Here is a 20,486-nt window from a genome sequence, read left to right on the forward strand (position 1 = left end):
CAAAACCCCAAAAACTTAACATAGCAATCATGTACTCTCATGATCTCTGGGGGAATTTGGGCGAGGCTCAGCAGTGCCATTCTTCTGCTGCTTCTGGTTCTGGAGGGTCCAAGAAGGTTTCACTCACATGTCCAGGGCCTGGGCAAGCATGCTGGACCCCTCTCCCTTTCCCTGTCATCTCAGGGGCCTCTCCATGTGGTCTCTCCAACAGGATAGTCAGATGTCTTACATCACAACTCAAGGGTCCAAGAGCCCTTGTTCCCAGAACAAGGGGGAGCTGCCATCTTTTCCAGCCTGGAAACTGGCACAGCATCACTTTTGCTTGTTCTATTGGCTAAGATAGTCAGGAGACCAAGGGGAAAAGACATAGAGCCCAGCTCTCAATGGAAGGAATGTCAAAGAATGTGTGGTCCTCTTTAACTCTCCATGGGTGCAAAAAGGAGAGAATAGATCCTTTGTGATCCCAAGAAAATGCAATGTCTCAACTTCAAATGGAAACAGTTTTCAGCATTCTGAGAGAAAATGCTAATCCTGCTATAGGAAATTCCTTCATGTTATTATTGACCTATGTGTCCTTCGCCTTGCAAGGTAAGAACATACATTTCCAAAGGACAAGGAGTTTTCACTGTGTTAAAATGATGAATTATGAATGCTCCTGGAACTAAAACAATGGTTTTTCTGGCTTCTGTAATTGGGTTCTTCCTTCTGTAGGTGAAAAAAATGCCATGAAAATTATTTTAAACAAGAAGGGAATTTATTACATTATGTAACTAAAAAATTCAAGGTTAGAGTCAAGGTCAACTGGATCCAGAAGCTCAGATTGTATCGTCAAAAATCAGCCTCTCTATCTCTTGCTCTTTTTTCTGTTTTCTATGTTGTCTTTATTCCAATCAATGTCAAAGATGTTTACCAGTAGGTCCAGATTTCTATTCTAACAGCTTGGTAATAAAAATAGCTCTCTTCTTTCCTAATGATGTCAGCCAAACTCTCAATGGGGACTCTCATTAGGCTGCACTGAGGCATGAGCTCATCCCTGAACCAATCACAGTGGCCAGAAGAATAATATTCTGATTCATCTGGACTACATCACATGCTCTTCCCTGGAGCTAGGGATATGGCCAGTCCCACCAAAACATATTGGCTGTGAATGGAGGGATGGTTTCTCTAAAGAACACTCAGGGAACTGCCATCAGAAGAAGGGTCAATGGGTGCTGAGAACTAAAAATAGTAGATGTCTGCTACAGTTCACCCTTTGGCTGCTCATCTCCCATACACCAATCCTCCCATAAACTTAACTTTAAAAGTAAACCGCTGAACACAATGCAAATGTTCTGTGTGCAGTCTAAACTTGGTTATTCCCTTCTCCAAAGAGAGACAACCCAAAGTCTTATCTAAATACTGCATCCACTGCAATTATAGGGTTCTTGATTTCATGCATTCCTCTCCATCAGATTGAGTGTGGCACTTCATGATCTGCAGCTGTTAAGTAAATGGTATATTTAACCATTCATTCACCAACATACTCAATATATGCTAATGGTGAAAACATAGGATAACAATAGCTGTTAAAAATTTTATTTGGAAAGGGGAAACAATAGCTAGTGATCATTAGTCCGTATACCCATATCCTGATATATGGATATGAACAAGAATTAGAAGGATGGCAAAGCTCCCTTCCCTGGTAGTAGAATGAGTTCCTTGACTAGCCAATCCAATTCCCCTGGGTTTGTTCTCTGGGATTTCCCTCCATAGACAGGTGAGCAGGACATTGGGGTAATTTGCCCGTCTGGGAGCTGCACTCTTTCAAGCTTATTTCTTGGTAGCACAAGTTCAGATGTATCAGTTAGAAATGCATTCATCTGAAAATAACAGAATACCTGGCTAACAGTGGATTATCAGCATGAATTTTTATTTTTCTCACTTAATAATATATCTAAAGGTACGCAGTCTCCAGCATTAAATTAGGGACTCAATGAAATCAGATCAACAGACTGTGATTCCATTGGCCTTTTCTAATATATGGAACATCACAACTGCATTCAAAAGAGGAAGAAAGCAGAAGAGTCTTCTCCAGGTTCTCTCTCCCCTTTTCCTGGGAGGTACAAAAGCCTTCCCAGAAGCCCTCAGTAGGCTTCCGTTTAGATCTCACTGGCCAGAATTATGTCACATGGCCATCCCTGGCTGCAAGGGAGCTTGGGAAAACAAGTTTTTGCACATTGCTACCCAAAATGGAATTGATACTTTATTTGCATGGAATGCCTGAAAATTGCTTTAGGGATTGACGGTACAGATACGTGAGGTGGTTTGGTTTTCCAAAGAAAAATTAGGGATTAATTACCTACAAAAGTGGGGAAGGGATGCCAAGTATAGGACAAACAGCATATTGCTATTGCAACCCCAAATAGACTATTTCTGGGCCTAAAAATCTAGGATTATAAGGACAAAGAAAAATTTTCTCTGGGCTTAGATAAAATGAAATAATAATAAAAATGCTTCAGAGGAGTTTTGAAAGTGAAGACAAACAACGTTTTTTTTTTAAAAACATACATTCCTGAGATAATAGACAATGACAGTTTATGATTTTATCAGCAATTTCAAAAAGGATGAAAAAGGAGACTTCAAGGATGCTGATATGAGCTTTGTCATCTCTTGCAAAAGGTAGTATTTCTCATGAGAATACCAAGGAATCAGGGCCACCCCCACCTACATCCTCCCCCCCAGCACTGGGGTGTGCTGGGGTTTGTTTTCTGATTTACATAATCACTGAGGCTAAATGGCCCAGAAACTCACTCCGCTCTCCATGAATCCAGGGCTAAGAAGGCTTAGGAGAGATTTCTGGATGAGCCATTGGGAGCAAAGTTTCATTATTTCCAAGCTGAATTATTTGACTCACTCAATTGAGCCTAAGTGCCCACTTAGAGCCATCAGCCAGAGGCTCCTGAGTGGTGACCCTGGGGGAGCTTCTGGATGGATCGGCTCCAGCTGAGGGGGCAGCAGCACAAAGTGGGCTGGAAATCTAGGGCAGAGGAGCATTTGAGGGAGCAGAAAGGAGGGGCTGTTGTTCCATGCATGCCCCAGGGGAATGAATAGACATCTTCATTGGCAATTGAGTTAATTTTTGAAGCATCAGCTAAAATAGACTTCCCTTTTCTCTTTCTCACTATCCCCACCCCTACCTAGCCTGAAATAATAAGGGGAGTTATTAGGAGCTCATCTGTTATGCAAAAAAGAATGAAAAAACGTTAACAACAGCCAGTTCTGTGAAAAAGCACATAGCTATATGGTTGACTGTATAAACAGCTCTACGAAAAATATAATACATGGTGCAGGAGAGTATCGCCTGGACAGTTCCTAGATCCCAGGGCACTTTAAATTTATCACAGGGAAGGAGAAGAAATCCGTTTTAGGATTCATAATCAGGATTTTAATCTGTTTCTATTTTGAACCTTTGGCGGAGAAGACAAGACCCTGCAAACTAAAAAGATCCACTGCCATTGCTAAAGTAATTTCAGCTCTGGGAGAGAGAGTCCAATTTAGGTTTTTAGGTTGTTTTTCTTTTTTTTTTTTTTTAATACCTTGCAAATTAGAGCAAGTGATGACACGGAGAGTTGGGAAGCTGGGGAGATGGATTCTGTGGGTGCCAGGTAATAGAGCTAGATGTGTTGATGGGTCTCCCTCGAATCACACATCACTACTGTTCACCTTACACCCCACCAACTACCCCAGCCTAAACTACTCAATATCCTCCTAACTGGACTCCTGATTCCCATTTCTATTCTCTTTAATCCACCCTCTACAGTTTTGCTTGTATTCTTTTTCTATACTTAGTTCTCGACATACCATTCCTCTGCTTGGAAACCACACTGAGCTCTGCACTGTCATCAGAAATAAATGCAAACTCCAAAGCAGTGACTCACAAGGCCTGCCAGCCCATCTCCTGACTCCAGGTCTTCTCTGTCCTTTTCAGTCACTGGCCATTGCCCAGCTCAGTGCCTGCTACATATTTGGGTACATTTGCCCAGCAAAGGTTAACTAGCCATGCCAGTGCTTTCACTGTCCCCTGTACACGGCACATGTTTTCACCTCTCCATTACCTTTGCCATTCAAGCCATTCCTTTTGCCAGGAACAGCCTTTCCCACCCCATCCATTTGGGTAACTAGTACTTAGTTACTGATCAATATACAACTCAAATGTCACTTCCTTTCTCTAGATCTCCCCAATTCCCTCTATCCACCCATTCACCCCCAAGCAGAATTATTTTGGGTCACCAACCCATTTTATGCATCTCTCCACTGTTGTAGCAGCTCCTGCATTATATTTTTATATAATTTGATATGCTGTAAAAAGTTAACTGGGTTCCCAAGAAAATTTATCAAAATTGGATTATAAAAAAAGTCTGATTCAGTGAAAGATAAAAGGAATTGAGGTTAGGGCATTCCAGTCTCACAGTAACAAAGTTAGTTTTCTTGCAGGGATTTTAATACTAAAGGGGCATTGTAGCTATCAGAGTATTTAGTCTTTGCAAGCTAAAATATCGAATTGCTTGATCATGAAAGACAAAATTGAACCTAAACATCTCATTTGCCCCACCAGCCACATGCCCACAGGCCTCTCCAAACCTCAATCAACTTTGGCCTTGACCTCACAACTTTGCTGGCTTTACAGTTCATGATACACAGTAGACAGAAGAATACGGGGGACTTAAAGGGAAGCAGCAATCCCGCACCTGTGTCTCCAGGTGCTGGTTCCCAGGGACTAATCCCTGTGACAAGCCTATTGTTACCAATGGCAATTGGAGTAAAGCAAATTGTGTCTTTTAATTCACTGATCTTATGGCCAATATTCTACTTAATACTGCAAACTCCTTCTGCTAAGAGAAAGACCTCTACTAATGTATTACCTTCCTTCTAGATGGGAAGACATTAAAAGCAGAGACAGTGTCTTATTCAACTTTGTCACCCCAATATTACTGAATTGATTGTAAACATTCCCACATTATCCAGATAATTAGCTTTAATTTTCACTTTGACTAGAGTTTGTTTAGTACCTTAACAGTTCTAGCATAGCTGGATACAGTCCCATCCCTAGCCCAAACTTTTATATACTGGTAACAGGACTTTATTGTCGTGAACTAGTAGCGACTTGAATAGGCAGCTAGCCCTGCTATGATAAAATATTATTTATTTGAGCACTGTGCTAAGCCCTTTACATGAATTAACTCATCTAATTCTCCCACAGGCACTATTACTGACCCATTTTATAGCTGGGTAAACTAAGGTTTAGAGAGATCAATTATTTGTTTAATGGAAAAATAAGTAAGAAATAACGACATAAAATAACTACTCTAAAATGAAAATTCTTATTTTGAGTTAGGTGCCCTCCAACCTTTGTTTGGTTCATAGTTCTTCATCCATACAGAAAGTTAATTCTTTTATTTGTACTTTGAGGAATTCTGCCATTAGTTTGCCTTGTGGGATTTACCTGCTCAATATTAGACACTCTATGGGTGCTTTATTTTTATGGCTGAGATAGTGCTAATTTGAAAATTCCCTAAGCTAAAATGACCTTAGCTATTTTCTATGTTGGAAAACTGAGGCCCTCAACCATTAAGTTGTCCAGTGTCACACTGACCCAGAGAAGTTTTCTAAGGGAAATTTTAGTCATATCCAGGATACTCACTTTTATTGAGGTACATAGGGGTGAAATGGGCTTCTGTCTACAGGCTCTGTTTTGACAAAAGGATGTCAGGCCTCCCCAAGGGTTGGCTGACTGTTAGAAAAACATCATAAAACATGTGCTTTCCAGTACTTATCAAGGCATACCCTTGAACTCCCTGCTATCTGATTCTTATCAAAAACCCTGGTTCTAGAAATAATATTTATGAAAGATGTCTTGAGGTTGTATATTCTCTTTTAGCTTACAGATAAGCTATCTTAAATTCATTTTAGGATGAGGCAGGATATATAATTAAATAGGATGATCTCAGACAAGCTATTTAACTTCTACACTCCTTCGTTTCCCCACTGGTACCATAAGGTAGTTGGGCCGCATGACCGCTGAGTGTTTGCCAAGGCAAAAATTTCATGAAGTATTTTCAACTCTAACCATACCTATACTTATGAGAAAGACGATCACAAATCATCAAAGTAGTGAAAGATCCAAAAGGGGTTGATGGGAACTCTATTTTCTGCATGATTTTTCCATAAACCTACAACTTCTCTAATACAAAAATTAAGAAATTATCCTTAATCGATCAATAAAATTAAAATATTATTTTAATGAATTCTTCAAATATGAGCTCTTATCTGCATTTTTCTGTGCTTCAGTGTCCTCTTGTCTTAACCTTGGGGATTTAAGGAGGATTAAATTGAGTGCAACCTCAAATCCAGTGTCTTCTCCCAAGAACCATTCTTATCTGACCACCCCAGCTCCACGAGCAGGAAGGACACTCAGTACCACGGCCCACAAAATCACAATTTGATATTGTTCTTCTGTATGTGTTCCCATTCCCCGGGCCCCAGTTAATTAAAAGCTCCTTGAGGGTCATGTTCATACCCAGCTCATCTTTGAAATCATCATAGCACCTAGTAGAGGGTTAAGGCAGTACTTACAGGCTTGTCAACTGAGTGGTTGGCTGGTTCTTCTTTTTAAATTTTTAAGTTTTCTTTATTTTTGTATCAGAAAAGTTGTAGGTTTATAGAAAAATCATGCAGAAAATAGAGTTCCCATCAACCCCTGCCCTCCATTATTAACACCTGTATTAGTATGGTATTTTTTTATAAATGATGAAAGAATATTGTTATAATTTTATCATTAGGTATAATCCATGGTTTACATTAGGGTTTCCTCCTTGTGTTGTACTGCTTATGAGTTTTTATAAAAAATTTTTATTTTAATAACATATTGTTTTAGTTTGCTAAATCTGCCAGAATGTGATATACCAGAAATGGGTTGGCTTTTAACGATGGGGATTTATTAAGTTACAAATTACAATTCTAAGGCTGTGAAAATGTCCAAATTAAGACATCAAGAGGTAGATACCTTCTCCAAGGAAAGGCCAATGGCATCCAGGATTCCTCTATCATATGGAAAGGCACATGGCTGATGTCTGCTAGTCCTCCTTCTCCTGGGTTCTGGTTTCAAGATGGCTTTCTTCAAAATGTCTCTGAGTTTCTGTCAGCATTTTTCTCTCTCTTAGCTTTTCTGAGCTCTCTCCAAAATGTCTCTGTCTTTTATCCTCTCATAAAGGACTCCAGCAAGGGGATCAAGACCCATCTTGAATTGGGTGGGTCAGATCTCCATGGAAACAACCTACACAAAAGATCTCACTGAATAATAGGTCTGCCCCCACAGGGATGGATTAAGAGAACATGGCCTTTTATGGTGTACATAACAGATTCAAACCAGCATGCACATATATAATCTAAAATTTCCCTTTTGACCACATTAAAATATAAAATTCAGTGCTGTTAATTAATTTGCAATATTGTGCTACCATCACCAACATCCATTACCAAAACTTATCCATCACCCCAAATAGAAACTCTAGAATTTAAGCATTAAATCCCCACTCTCTACCACCACCCACCCACCCCCAGCCTCTAGAGACCTATATTCTAGCTTCTGACTCTATGAATTTGCTTTCTCTAATTACTTCATATCAATGAAATCATATATTAGTTGTTTTGTGTCTGGCTTATATTTCATTCAACATGATGTCTTCAAGGTTCATCCAGGTTGTCACAATTATCAGAACTTCATTCCTTTTTACAGCTGAATAACATTCCACTGTATGTATCTACCACATTTTTAAAATCCCATTCATTGGTTTGTGGACCCTCAAGGTACTTCCTTCTTTTGGCAATTGTGAATAATGCTGATAAGAACAGCAGTATGCAAATATCTGCTCAAGTTCCTGCTTTCAATTCTTCTGGGTATATACCTAGAAATGAGATTGCAGAGTCATACGGTAATTCTGTAGTTAACTTTTGAAGAATTGCCAAACTGTCTTCTTCTGTGGCTGCACCATTTTACATCCCCACCAACAATGATTGGATGTTCTTGTTTCTCCACATCCTCTCCAACACTTATTTTCCGTTTTTAAAAATAATAGCCTTCTAGTGGGTGTAAAATGGTATCTAATTGTGGTTTTGACTTACATTTCCCTAATGGCTAATGATGTTGAGCATTTTTCATGTGCTTTTTGGCCTTTCATATATCTTCTTTGGAGAAATGTCTATTCAAGTCTTTGGCCCTTTTTAAATTGGGTTGTTTGCCTTTCTGTTGTTGAGCTTAGGACTTCTCTATAAATTCTGGACATTAAAGCCTTATTGGATATGTGGTTCCCAAATATATTCTCCCATTGAGTAGGCTGTCTTTCTAGTTTCATGAGAAATTCCTTTGATGCCCAAAAGATTTTAATTTTGATGATGTCCCATTTATCTACTTCTTCTTTTGTTGTTTGTGCTTTGGGTGTAAAGTCTAAGAAACCATTGTCTAACACAAGACCTGAAAATGCTTCCCTATGTTTTCTTCTAGAAGTTTTACAGTTTTGGTTCTTATTTTTAGGTCTTTTGATCCATTTTGGGTTGATTTTTATATATGGTGGAAGATAGGGATCCACCTTCATTCTTTTGCATATGGACATGCAGTTTTTCTAGCATCATTGTTTTAAAAGACTATTCGTTACCAGTTGAATGTACTAGGAACCCTTGTAAAAAATCATTTGGCCATAAACATTTGGGTTGATTTCTCAACTCTCAAGTCAATTCCATTGGTCTGTATATCTGTCCTTGTGCCAGTATTGTGCTGTTTTGATTACTGGCTTTGTAATAAGTTTTAAGATTGGGAATTCTGAGTCCTCCAGTTTTGTTCTTTTTCAAGATGGTTTTGACTATTCAGAGCCCCTAATTCTTCCATATGATTTTGAAAATTGGCTTTTCCCTTTCAGCAAAGAAGATGGTTGGAATTTTCATTGGGATTGCCTTTAATCTGAAAGTTGCTTTGGGTAGAATTGACATCTTAACAATATTTAGTCTTCTAATCCATGAACATGGAACGTCCTTCCATTTATTAAGGTCTTTTTTGGTTTCTTTTAGCAATATTTTGTAGTTTTCTATGTAAAAATCCTTTATATCATCCTTGGCTAGATTTATTCCTAGATATTTGATTCTTTTAGTTGCTGTTATAAATGGAATTTTTCCCTAATTCCCTCTTCAGGTAGTTCATTATTGGCCTAAAGGCACACTACTAATTTTTGTGTGTTGATCTGGTACCCTGCAAATATGCTGAATTGGTTTATTATTTCTAGAAACTCACTTGTGGATCTTTGAGGATTTTCTGTATATAGGATCATGTCATTTGCAAATAGGGAAATTTTACTTCTTCCTTTTCAATTTGGAAGGCTTTTTTTTCCTTTTCTTTCCTAATTGCTCTGACTAGAACTTCCAGTACAGTGTCGAATAACAATGGTTACAATGAGCATCCTTGTCTTGTTCCTGATCTTAAAGAGAAAGGTTTCACCATTGAGAATCAGGAAACAAAAATCTCCCAAAAAAGAAAAGCCCAAGACCAGATGGCTTCACATTGAGAATGATGTTAGTGATGGGTTTGTATATATGCCCTTTATCATATTGAAGTAGTTTCTTTATTTTACTAGTTTTCTAAGTATTTCTAATAAAGAAAGGGTGCTGGATTTTTTCAAATGCTTTTTCTCTATCAGTTGAGATGACCAAGTGTTTTTTTTCCCTTCATTCTGTTAATGTGGTGTATTACATTTATTGATTTGCTTATGTTGAATCACCCTTGCATATCTGGGATAAATCCCACTTGATCATGGTGTTTAATTCTTTTAATGTGATGTTTGGACTCAATATGGTAGTAATTTTTGAAGATTTGTGCCTGTATAGTTGTAAGGGATATTGGTCTGTAGTTTTCTTTTCTTGAGGTACTTTTGTCTGCTTTGACATGAGGGGGATGCTGACCTCAAAGAAAGAATTAGGGATTGTCCCCTCCCCTTCAATTGTTTTGGAAGAACTTGAGCCAGATTGGTGTTAATTCTTCTTTTGATGTTTGGTAAAATTCACCTGTGAAGCCATCTGGTCTTGGCCTTTTCTTTTTTGGGAGATTTTTGCTTCCTGATTCAATCTCTTTACTCCTTATTGGTTTGTTGAGATTTTCTATTTCTTCTTGAGTCAGTGTATGTAGTTTGTGTGTTTCTAAGAATTTGTCCATTTTATCTAGATTATCTCATTTGTTGGTGTACAGCTGTTCATAATAGCCCCTTATAAGCCTTTTTATTTCTGTGGGGTCAGTAGTAATGTCCCCCCTTTCATTTCTGATTTTAAATATTTGTGTCATCTCTTTTATTTTCATTGTCAGTCTAGCTAAAGGTTTGTCAATTCTTTCAATCTTTCCAAAGAACCAACTTTTGGTTTTGTTGATTCTCTCTGTTGTTTTTAATTCTACATTTCATTTGTCTCTGCTCTAATCTTTATTTCCTTCCTGGTGCTTGCTTTGGGTTTAGTTTGCTGCTATTTTTCTAGATCCTCCAGTTGTGAGGTTAGACCTTTGATTTGAGATCTTTTTTAATGAATGTAATTAGGGATTTAAATTTTCCCTTCAGCATTGCCTTTGCTGCAACTGGTAAGTTTTGGTATGTTGTGTTTTAATTTTCATTCACCTGAAGATACTTCCTAATTTCCAGTGTGATTTCTTTTTTGATCCATTGGTTGTATAAGGGTGCACTGTTTGCTTTACACATTTGTGTGAATTTTCTAGTTTGCCCTGTTATTGATTTCTAGCTTCATTGCATTGGGGTTGGAGAAGATACATTGCATGATTACAATATTTTTTAATTTATTGAGAGCTGTTTTGTGACCTAACAGGTCTATCCTGGAGAATGTATATTCTGTTGCTGTTGGGTAAAGGGTTCTATATATGTCTGTTACTGCTAGTTGGTTTGGAGTATTAATTTAAATCTTGTGTTTCCTCATTGATCTTCTATCCATATGTTCAATCCATTATTGAAAGTGGTGTACTGAAGTTTCCTACTATCAATGTAGAATCGTCTATTTCTCCATTCAAATCTGTCAATATTTGTTCTGTGTATTCTGGGACTCTGCTGTTAAATATATATATATACTTAACAGCAACTTCTTGTTGAATTGACCCCTTTATCAGTATGTAATAAAGTGTGTGGTGATTTGGAGCTGTATATACCCCAGAAGGAAGTAAAGAATGTGTTATAGGAAACTGGAGGAAAGGCAAGCCTTGTTTTAAAGTGGCAGAAAATTTGGCGAAATTGAGTTCTGATGTTGGATGGAAGGCAGAACTTGAAAGTGATGAACTTGGTTATTTAGCTGAGATTTCCAGGGTAAGTGTAGAAGGTGCAACCTGTTTTCTCTGTTAAGTTTACAGTGAAATGAGAGAAGAAAGAGATAAACTGAGAATTGAACTTCTGGGCACAAAGAAACTACAAATTCATGGTCTGGAAAATTCTGAGCCTATCCAGATAGTGTGTTCTGAGACTAGGGTCAGAGAGGCTCTATCAGGGACCTCCCTGAGCTTCCAGAAAGTGAGTTCCTGGAGAGTAGGACCTCATGGGGGAGTTTAACTGAACATAAGCCCAGCCAGCCATTTCAGTGGAACTCAGGATTGGAAATGAAGTTACCAAGAAGGATCTGTGTGGAAAGTTCTCTGGTTTGATGGTTTGGATTACTGTGAACTGCACAAAAAGTAAACAAGGTTTTTTTCAATTTTGTATGAGTGAAACCACTGCCAGCATGAACTGAAAGGGACAGAGAAGGCGTGAATTAAAGGAAGAATGAGTTCAAGGGCAGAAACATGGAAGCCAAGGGCTGGACCAAAGAGAGATCTTTTGGTGAACAGAATGGACCCACTTGTGTGTGGAAAAGGCAGGTTTGCATCTGTGCTTTCAGGGGGCAGATCATCTGCCCCAGCACTTGGAGGGGGCAAACCTTGTGCCTCATTTTTAGGGAGAATGCTACCACCCCAATGCTCAGAGAGGGTGGGACCTATGTCTAATCATTCACACAGAACCTGGCTGCCACACAACACTTGAAGAGGATGGGATCTTTACCCTGGGGAGTGCAGAGAGCCTGGCTGCCATCTGGGTGCTCAGAGAGGGTGTGGCTTTTACCCCAGTGTTCAGGGAAAGGATGGTGCTACCATCTCATCAGGACTGAACAATAAAATTTAGAGCCATTGATTACTCAGTCCTTGAAATCTAATGGAGTTTGCCCTGTTGGATTTCAAAATTGTATGTGACCCATGACTCCCTTTTTCCTTGTAGTTTCTCCCTATTGAAATGGGAATGGCTATCCTATGCCTGTCCCTCCCTTGTATATTGGAAGCAGATAACTTTTTTCCTAGATTTCACACATCCACAAACAGAGGGGAATTGTGCCCCAGGACAGGCCACACCCATAACTGATTTCTTTGAGACCTTGTACCTAGCATTGTTAATGCTTTGGGGATGTTGTAATGGAATGAATGTATTTTGCATGTAGAAAGAGAATGCCTTTTTGGGGGCCCAGAGGGTGGAGAATGGTGGTTTGGAGCTGTATATACTGCAGAAAAACATGTTCTTAAACTTAATCCATTTCTGTAGGTGTGAACCCATTGTAAGTAGGACTTTTTGAAGAGGTTATTTCAGTTAGGTGTGGCCCAACTCACTCAGGAAGGGTCTTAATCCTATTGCTGGAGTCTTTATAAGTGGAATGAGATTTAGGCAGCTAGAAGGAGAGAAATCCACAGGAAGAAAGAAGCTGATGGTCAATGGAAACTGGAAGAGAAAGGAGAGGCCAGGAGAGGCTCCATGTACATTGCCATGTGTTTTAGTTTTCTAGGATGCTCAAAGAAAATACCAGGAAATGGGTTGGGTTAAAAAAAAAAAAAAAAAAAAGGAATTTATTTGCTCATGGTTGAGCCTGGGAAAATGCCCAAATCAAGGAATCACCTAGGTGATATTTTCTTCCTGAAGACCAGTTGTCAGCAATCCTGGGCTCCTCTGTCACTTGGTGTCTGCTGGTCTTTCCCTTTTCTTCTGGGTTTCATTGATTTCAGCTTTTGTTTCTGTTGCTTTCTCTTTCTCTCTCTCTCTGTGTTCACTACATTTATAGACTCCAGTAATAGGATTAAGACCTGTCCTGAATGAGTCTCATCAAAAGTCCTACTTAAAATAGGTTTACACCCACAGGAATGGATTAGATTTCAGAACATGTTTTTCTGGGTTCTTACAGCTTTAAACCACCACACCAACTGATAGGGGAGCCTAGGACCAAGGATCATCAGCAGGGCCCCAGAACACCAGTCTTTCAGAAGAAAGCATCACCTTGATGACACTTTGATTTAGACTTTATCCTAGCTTCAAATCCATGAAGTAATGAATTTCCATTGTATAAATCAACCCATTGCATGGTATTATCAGCCAAGGAAACTAAAACAACCTTCTTTGTCACCCATAACAGTTTTTGACTTAAAGTCTATTTTATCTGATATTAGCATAGCTATTCTAGCTCTCTTTTGGTTACTATTTGCATGGTATACTTTTTTTCATCCTTTCACTTTCAACATACTTATTTCTTTGAATTTAATGTGAGTCTCTTTTTAACAGCACATAGTTGGGTCATGTTTTTTTGTTTGTTTGTTTTCTTTTTTTTTTTTTTTTTACCTATTCTGTCAATCTCTGCCTTTTGACTGGCTAGTATAATCCTTTCTTCTAGTATAGTCCTTCAGGACTTTCTTCTGAAATTTTGCTATTTTGTCTTTGTAAGTCATAACTTTTTTGGCCAATTCTTCAATTAATGCCTACATTCATATTTATTCGATTTTTTTGTATTGTACCATCTTGAGTCCCTCCTCATTTCTTTCTTAATATATTTTTCATATATTTTCTATGTGTTTACCATGGGTCTATCTTCAATAACATATACATACACTCTTCCTATACCCCTCTCTCCCCCCACCTTTTTGTTGCACTTGTTACAAATTATATCTTTATATATTGTTTGCCCCAAATCAGAGATTTATTATTACTTCTATGCATTTACATTTTAAAATCTTTACTGGAGGTCTCTATTTCTTTATGCCATTTCAATCCATCTCCAATGTCCTTTCCTTTCAGTCTGAAGAAGTCCCTTTAGTGTTGCTTGTAGGGCTGGTCTAGTGGTGAAGAACTCTCTCAGCTTTTGTTTATCTAGGAATATCTTGATCTCTCCTTCGTCTCTGAAAGAAAGCCTCACCAGATATAAAACTCTTTGTTAGCAATTGTTTTCTTTCAACACTTTAAATATTGTTAAATATTGTTCCACTACCTTCTTGCAGGCATGGTTACTGATGAGAAATCAATATTGAGATTCCCTTATACATAAGTTATTGCTTTCCTGTTGCTGCTTTCAGAACTCTCCTTGTCCTTGGCATTGGACAGTTTGATTACTATGTTCTATGGTTCTATTTGTGATTATGCTGTTTGGGGTATATCGGGTTTCTTGAATGTGCATATTCATGTTTTCCAGTTTTATGTCATTTCTTTGAATATTCCTCCTGCACCTTTGTCTCTTTCTTCTCCCTCTGAGACTCCCATATTGCATATACAGGTATGTTTGATGGTGTCCCACAGGTTGTTTAGGTTCAGTTTGCATTTAAAATTTCTTTTATATTTCTGCTCCTCAGACTGAATCATTTCAATTCTCTTGTCTTCAAGATCACTGATTCTTTCTTCAGCCAGCTCCAATCTGCTGTTGAAACCCTCTAGAAAATTTTCATTTCAGTTATTGTGGCTGTTGTAGCTTGCTAATGCTGCCAGAATGCAAAATCCAGAAACGGATTGGCTTTTGTAAAAGGGAGTTTATTTGGTTGCACAGTTACAGTCTTAAGGCCATGAAGTGTCTAAGGTAATGCACCGACAATTGGGTACCTTCACTGGAGGATGGCCAATGGCATCTGGAAAACCTCTGTTAGCTGGGAAGGCATGTGGCTGGTGTCTGCTCCAAGTTCTGGTTTCAAAATGGCTTTCTCTCAGGACATTCCTCTCTAGGCTTCAGCTTCTCTCCAAAATGTCACTCTCAGTTGCCCTTGGGGCATTTGTCCTCTTTTAGCTTCTCCGGAGCAAAAGTCTACTTTCAAAGTCCATCTCCAAAATGTCTCTGTAAACTGCAGTTCCTCGCTCAGCTCCTGTGCATTCTTCAAAGTGTCCCTCTTGGCTGTAGCAAGCATGCTCCTTCTGTCTGACTTATATAGTACTCCAGTGAACTAATCAAGGCCCATGCTGAGTGGGCAGGGCCACACCTCCATGGAAATTATACAGTCAGAGTCATCACCCACAGTTGGGTGGGTCACATCTCCATGGAAACACTCAAAGAATCACAATCTAATCAACACTGATACGTCTACCCACACAAGATTACATCAAAGATAATGGCATTTGGGAGGACATAATACATTCCAACTGGCACAGTGACCTTCAATTCCAGTATTTCTATTTGATATTATTGAGACTCTCAAAGAGATTCCCATACAGTGTTTTAACTCATATTGAAGTTAAGACAATGCTAAGACACTGGAAACTCTATAGTGAATTGAATAATTATTTCCAATCTGGTGCTTCTCATTTAAAACACAGAATCCAGATTTTTTCAAGCTGTATTCTATACTCAGGGCCTTGATTATCCCTCAATATTGCCCAAATAGCTGCCAAGTTTGTATGTTTGTGGGCGGCTGTCGGGAGGGGAAGAAAAGACAGTATTTCTGTTTGGTTCCTATTGAGAATCTCAAAGAGATTCCCATATTTCTTCATATCCTTTAGTTCTTTCTCTGTGCTTTCCTTTATCTCCTTGAGCATATCGAAGATCATTTTTTAAAGGTCTTTGTCTGGTATGTCCACAGTCTGATCATCTTCATTGATGTTTTCTGGATTTTTATCGTCTACCTTTGGATGGGCCATCATTTCCTGTTTCTTTGTCCTGTAATCTTTTGTCACACACTGTACATTTTAATATTTTAAAGTGTTAACTCTGGGATTTAGTTCCTCAGCTGTCTGTTCCTTAAATGTGGATCTAGCTAGTGATATGACAGAGATTTTCTTGAGTGCCAGGAGCTAAGCAAAATAAACAAATCAAAGCAAAAAGCACTTTTCACAGCCTTTGGAAATTGACTCTGTTTTGGCTTTTTTCCTGTGCTTATGCTTGCTCATGGCCATGAATTCCCTTTTTTTTGCAGGAACTCAAATGCATCCTCTATGCCTTATGAAATAGATTTCCCCCTCCCTGAGTACCCTATTGTATGACTTAAAGCAGGTAATCTTTTGCACCAGCTGCTTTGACTACGGAACTTGCAGAGGAAGTTCTGGCAGCATGATCCAGACAGGACTTTCCTGGTCAGTCTTTCAGACTGCCACCTGATAGATTGGCATGGACATACAGGAACCCCAGTAAGTGTCACTCTGCTCCCTGCAGAACAGGATCAGTGACCGACAATGGGAATACAGGCTGTCTCCACACTGTGCCAGGGAGGTGAAGGAAAAGGGGCCAGCAAGGGTGCCACAAGATTCTCCTACCCTTTGTAAAGTTGCATCTCCTTGACTTGGCCCTAGCCCTAATACTGCAACCCTTTAATTGTTTTCCAGAGTTTTGAGGAAGATGGCTTTGCCAGGTTTTTTTTGTTTTTGTTTTTGCTTTTTTTTTTTGCTAGTTATTCAAAGATTCCATGGTAGAACAGCACCCTGGAATGTTTTATACCACCACCTTGTTGACCAAAAGCTGACTGGTGGTCCTTAAGCCCAGGTCTTGAGGTGTTGAAGGGTGGTTAGTGAATGCATTAGCCAATTCTTTGATCTGGCTTTGATCCCAATGGGGAATTTATTGCTCCATGTGATATATATATATAAAAACAACAGGAAAATCCAGGAGTGGGGCAGGACTTGGGGACAGCTAGAGAGAGCAACTCAGGTACCACTAGAATCTCGTTCCTCTCCAATTTCCACTTCTCTCTGGGTGATAGCCTTGCTTGCACCCTTTATAACACTTAACAGTCTCACAAATCATCTTGTGCATTTACTTGTTTATTTCTGCCTCTCTATTTCCCCATCCCATTCATCATATAAACTCCCTAAAGAGAGGGATCCCTCTGTTTTGTTCATTGCTACTCCTCCAGCACCCAGCATACTGCCTATGTCTAAGTAGAAGCTTTGTATTTGATGAATGGATGAATGAATGGCTTCTTTATGCTATAAGCAAGGACTCCCTCCCAATTTGGCTACCTTTTAGTCCAATCTTGGTGGCCAGGGGTTTATTTTGAATCAAATCCCTGGTCTGGGGGATGGGAAGGAAGTACAAGAAGTAGGACAGACAAAAATTAAGGGTAAAGAGGAGACCCTTGGCCAACATTAAGGTAAAAGGGATCTAAAGAGTAGTCTCTTATCCACTGAAGAATGTAGGATATTTTCAGTCCTCGGATCTCCTCGGAAATGTGTGGGCATTGTCCCCTTTAGCCTCCTGGCCTCTGAATTATAGTGATTTGGACATATTTATCAGACACATTCATTCTATGCACAATAATTTTAACCTTGAGTGCAGTGACAATATTCTCCAAACCAAAATTCAAAATACATCGTTTGACAAATATGGGGACAATGGGATGTAACATTTACATTAGTCCCATTCTAGAAAATTCATGATGGGTGCTGGTTGTTCCTGTAGGTGTCCACTCCATGTTAGCTGGGAAGCCATTCACCCTTTGAGCCATGGCTCCCACAATGGCATTTACACATGTAAGGCCTGGCATTACTCACCCGCTTCAGTCCCAGACTTGCTTTTCTCTGGTTTCCAGCAATGAGTGCAATTTCCCTTAATCACTTGGAAAAGTGGCAAATTATAGTGAACAAATGTCCCCTGCAGCAGCGGGAGAGGCACCTGTCTAATGAATCAGCAGTTATACAGATGGTGAGAAGGAGAAGCCAAGCAGAAGGCTCTGGAGGATGCTTGTCCTGATCAGCCATCAGTGCCAGAGCATCTTTCCACCTCTCTGATCCTGCTGGGCTGAACCACATGGCTTTCCACCCAAATGTAGGTCATTTACAATGCTCTCAGTGAGCTGCTGCTTTTTATTGCTAAGACACTGGAAAACCTATAGTGGCTAGGATAAATTATTTCCAAGCTGGTGCTTCTCACTTAAAACACAGAATCTAGATTTTTCAAGCTGCCTTCTATACTCAGAGCCTTGATTATCCCTCAATATTGCCCAAATAGCTACCAGGTTTGATTGTTTGTAGGGATCTGTAGGGAGGGGAAGGAAAGAAAGAGTTGTGCCTTGTTTTTAAAGGCAGTAGTTAAAATCTTGCAGTTTACTCCTGAAGGTATTTTAAAACATTATACTCACTTATAAAAAAGAATCCAAATGTCATTATTTATGCCAAGAGCTGGAGAAACATTTGATCCTTGGTTTGACTGAGAAAGAAAAATATCTGTTCTACGACTGAATTTACCATTTTGCAAAAGTATCTGTTTAAATCATGAAATTTAATCATGATCATGTTGGGATTTATTGTTTCTCATTAATGCTTCCTTTGAAGATGAGTGGAAAGACCTAGGATTGAGAGGAAAAAAGCAATTCTTTCCAAAGTACTGTAAGACTTAATTTGGACTTTATTAAATCTCTTTAGTTCCCTAATACAGAATTTATGACATTTTGGACAGAGTGGGCTGGTATTTATCTTGGTTTAATCTAAGAAAAAGTAGTTTTCCCTCACAGGTGAATGACATAAATAATGTCTTATGGTAAGATTCTACATACATGATAGAATAAATATTCATTAGCTACTTTCTTGTATACCCAAGTACTAATTTCAAACATTTTAATATTTTCGTCAGAGAAGATTGATGGAGGCTACGATTGACAATACTTTTCTACTTCGCTTACCTACACTGTGATGTATTAATACTCTACCCTCTTCCAAAAGGATTTGAGGCAGTATGCAAAACGGTGTACTTGCATTGACAAACTTAAGTTTTTATTTGATTACCACATAACACAAAAAAGTTGAGACAAATTTGGGGGATATTTTTGGGATTCTGTCTTAAAATGTGTGGTGAATCTGAAATTTGCTTCAAAGGTTATAGGAAGCACTGCAAATAGCAGTAATTTCAACAAAATAAAAATTTATTTCTGTTTCACTTTGGGGCAATCTGTAGCTAGGCAGGACAGAACTGATACACTGACTATCCAGACATCAGGGACCCGGGGACCCATCTGTTGCTCCATCATCCTGGTGCTGGCTTCTGTCGTCTGGGGCACCCCATGGTCCACGATGGGCAGTGGGACACCAGTGGGACTGCCTAGTCTACAGGAAGGATTAGGAGAGGAAGGTGTCCTCCTCTAAGCTGACTTAACACCCTTAGGCAGCCTTCCGGGAAACCCCACATGCAACTTCCACTTACAGCTGATTAGCCAAAACTTAGTCACATGGCCACACCTTGATGCAAGGGAGGTTTTGTTAACAAAGAAGAAGAGGAGAATGGATATGAACAGAATCTCTCTAGAGCAGTTATAACTTTGGTATAATCAGAGGGGTAGAAATAGAAAATTAGGAGAAGGTATTGTGGGTAAATTTAACGTTCTGGGAATGCCCAGGAATGACTATGGTTTGTTAATTTCTGATGGGTATGGTAGGAACAAGTTCACAGAAATGTTGCCATGTTAGGTTATTTTCTTGGGGTAGAGTAGGAACATGTTGGAAGTAAAGTAGTTATTTTAGGTTAGTTGTCTTTTTCTTACTCCCTTGTTATGGTTGGTTTGAAATGTTTTTTTATTGTAGATCTTTTTAAAAAAAATTTTTTTTTTGATCAAGTCAATTTAAAAAAAAAGAGTTAATTAAAAGTTAATGGCAATCAGTGCAATATATGACACTGGAGTGGATCTAAGAATGGAGGAGAAAAGCTCAAGGAAGGGATAAAGAAAAATTAGAATATAGAATTTAAGCTTTATATCCATATTAATTTCCTTGAATTAACTGCAGTTAAGTTAATGACATAAGTGAATATTCTTGTTTGTAGGAAATGTACATGAAAGTGTTATGAGTTCAAGGAGTATGATATATGCAACCTGCTCTCAAATGTTCAGAAGATGATAAATGGATAGATAGATAATTGATAGACAATAGATATAGTTGAAAGAAAGAGGGGGGGAGAGAGAGAGGAAGGAAGGAAGGAAGGAAGGAAGGAAGGAAGGAAGGAAGGAAGGAAGGAAAGAAGGGAGGAAGGAAGGAAAGCGAAAGAAAGGTACGGCAAAAGTAGCAAAATGTAAAATTGGTAGATACGGATATCTGGGGGTGGGGGGTGTTGGAGTTCTCTGTATGAGGTTTGTATTGTATTTGCAACTGTCCTATATGTTTGAAATCATTTGAAAATAAAAATTAAAGGAAAATCAGGAGCAAGGAATATAGAAGAATTTATGCAGTTGCTATGATTAA

The sequence above is a fragment of the Choloepus didactylus genome, chromosome 4 (genome assembly GCF_015220235.1).
Source record: "Choloepus didactylus isolate mChoDid1 chromosome 4, mChoDid1.pri, whole genome shotgun sequence".
In the NCBI taxonomy this organism is placed as follows: domain Eukaryota; kingdom Metazoa; phylum Chordata; class Mammalia; order Pilosa; family Megalonychidae; genus Choloepus; species Choloepus didactylus.